Here is a 3,453-nt window from a genome sequence, read left to right on the forward strand (position 1 = left end):
AAAATGAAATAGGACCCCACGGTTTGATGATTGATAGGTGTGGGCTGTCTTCCATTTTTCACACACAGGACAGTGGGGGATATCCACCCTTATCCACAAATGTAAAGTAGTTCACACAGCCTTTTTCCTCTGTGAGGAGCAGCAGGTTCAGCTTCATTTAAATATGTCGTGTAGTAATACTGTCGATGGATTTATTTTTCATCTCAAGAGAGAATGTGTATTTTATGTTAGTATTTCAAAAAAATCCCCCCAGACAGCGCCGCTGCGGGGTTGGGTTTTCAGCATGTCAATTTTGTCACACAAATGTGCCTTTTTATTTCATACAGTTCCATTTGGATTGAGACAGGGAAATAATCCAAACCTCATGCGTGGCGTTTCACCGTCAAGGGGGCGATATAGCCATCTGTATGTCAAATATGTCTTATATGTCTTAAATGACATGATGAATTGGAAATGGGGGACCCTGATGTAAACAAGACGAAAGTCTTTCTCTGGTCTGCATCCCCTTGACAATTGTATTTTTTGAGCTGTACTGTACCCAATATACAAGCTGTTAATAAACTTTTCAATCAATCAATCAATATGTAATTACATTTCAAATACTGATTTGAGCCCCACCACTGTATGAGTTAGCCCTACCATAGATTACCCAACAAAAAAAAAAATACTCAGGAGCTGATAAGTCAATTAATTGCTTATCATGACAGGCACACAATAAAACAGTGGAAACAAACATGTGTTTGACTTTCATTAGTGAATGAAACTGGGTGCCCTTTTATAGTCTGTGTCCAATATTGTGCATTTATATATATATTATATACATATCCTACATATATGCTAAGGTCCCGCTACTGACACGATAGCAGTCATTTCGTGCGCATGTGTGTAATTAAACCCATGATATCGAAATCTCAATCCAGCCAGGTACCCAGAGTTGGCAACCTTGCCCATGCCCCAAATAATATTTGTATTGCAGATCTACATGAATCACACAAACGACCTATTTTGGATTCAAAAGGTGACAAGTTTGCATACCTGCTTGTCATCCATTTCATTACAGAGCTGGGAAAATGGTGTATTGATTAGATTCTGATCCGTGCAAGTCCTATTTTAACTGACTTTAGTTTCTAATATTAATGATAATTTGATTTCATCCCATAAGTAATTATTTAAATTAACTCAACATTTCACATGATGGATTAGTGTTCCACATTTCCCCACTAATTTCTTTTATGATTGAGCCACTGGTAAAGAGAGACATTGATGATCCTGTGTTCCGTTTGTTGTCTATGGCTTCGGACGGCTTCACTAAAAGTCACCCAGCTCTGCCCTACTACAGACCGGCTGAGTGCAGTCACAGAGATGCTATGGCTGCGCTACATGACATTAATGGTCTGGTCCGAGAATGGACACCATTTCCTGCTCCCAGAGAGAATGACATTCCTCAAACTGAACTTTACAGCCGTTGATACTGTCTCACATGGGTTTGCTCCCCCCACCGAGCCATGAACTGAAAGCTTGACGTCTGCTCTGAACACTTGGAAGCCTCCCTGTCACACCAGCTCCAAACCCTTGGGTCAGTCAGATGAGTCAAACGGCTTCACTTGGGCACAAGGGTCAGAAATATGACTCTCGTTACCACAGAGTGGGTTTGTTTGTTTTTTAAGGCTATCCATACTGCTATGCAGAGGATGCCTGCAGGTTGGCAAGCTGTGAAAAGCCCCTACCATTTTTAGTATAGGCCTGTTGTCAGGGGCCTGTTACTGTCTACTACATATATTCACATTATATAGACCATGAGGCTGCACGGAGCTTAGGCTAAAAATACAACCATTCTGTTCTGCTCTAAAGATTCAATTTATAGATTCTATATCAAAATAGTTTGTTCTTATTGTTTCCAATGATAACGTCACCTTAAGTGGAGGAATGCAAACCTGTTTTCAAATGTAAGGTTTTGAATTTGTTTGACATTTCTCAGTAAAGACACCCTCAGACGCCCACTATCATTCATGCTATGCCTTCAGTGGTGACTCAGATGTTAAGGGGGTTGAAGCTGTTCCTCCCAAATCAGAGATGCTTTGTTTTTGTTTGTTTTTTTTTTTTTGTTTTTTTTCAACAAAGGTGTGCATTTCCTGCATAATATATGGTTCTCACAATTGTTTTTGTTAGTTGCGCACAGCTGATACTGAGTTTTCTCGAGTGATGGATTATGACCTCTACCATGCTTACATGGACTTGTATGTTTTATTTCATATCTAACTGAAGTAAGAGACAATAGAGAGAGCTGTGGAGGAGAGAATAGAAAGAGAGAATAGAGAGAGAGAATAGAGAGAGATGTGGAAGAGAGAATAGAGAGATGAGGATAAGAGAGGGATAGGAAAGAGAGAAGAGTTATTTGCAAGTTGCGTGCTGATACTGAGTTTTCTCGATTAATAGCTTATAGACGATACCATGTTTAAATAGACTCCTACGTTGTTATTACATTATGTGACATATGTAAGAAAAGGGAGGGGAGAGTCAATTATATTTGAGTAATTGATCTCATATTGAAACATTCATTTCTCAAACCTATGTTTATGGAAGAGGAAATGTACTTCTGATAAACTAATCTTTTATCAAACGGTAAATGGTGAATTAATATAATATTTAGAATAATTGAGAACGGGTTATATCCACAGGGACTAGCTCACATTTAACTTAAAATAACATTTCTCTGCTTTGGACTGATGAGTATATGATTCTTGCATGTTAAATGACTAACACAAACCTTACATGTATGCATGTGCATGTGTCAGGAAGGCATATATATATTTTGTCAGATCAGATTACACTTTCACACTAAACAAATAAATTAATTGTCAGATCAGATTACACTTTCACACTAAACAAAATAAATTAATTGATATTTTCAGATTGACAATGTATTGAACAATAAGATATTTCTAATATTATAACAGACAATGTTACTATCCTTAATCATTACCAGGTAAAATGTACAACGAGGAAACCAGATTACCAGGTTCCCAATCCAGGTGCTACTGCATGCTACATTTAGATAGAAAAACAAATGTTCTATCCACTCCACTTAAATACTCAGCAGGTGATGTAGATTTTTCAAAAAGGCCTTAAATCACTCCTTTTAAACGAACTAAAACTAATTCTGCAGCAAGTTCAATGTTAGACTACGCACATGAACACAATATTAGCAACTGTTTGCTGTGCCAAAATATGCCAGAATCTATGCATTCTCCCATGTTTAGCCCAATTCCTTTCACGAAAGCTGGTTTAGTGAGCTGAACATAGCATCCAGAATTAGCGAGGAGGCTGAGGATTGGTACAACTTTTCCCCACAGACTCTGAGCAATCTTAACAGTACGAGGGCCTAGTCTCTCTCATTGTTGATACAGTAAATACAATTACCTGCCTGACGGTTTCACACGAATAGATATTTTG

The sequence above is a fragment of the Pseudochaenichthys georgianus genome, chromosome 16 (assembly GCF_902827115.2).
Source record: "Pseudochaenichthys georgianus chromosome 16, fPseGeo1.2, whole genome shotgun sequence".
In the NCBI taxonomy this organism is placed as follows: domain Eukaryota; kingdom Metazoa; phylum Chordata; class Actinopteri; order Perciformes; family Channichthyidae; genus Pseudochaenichthys; species Pseudochaenichthys georgianus.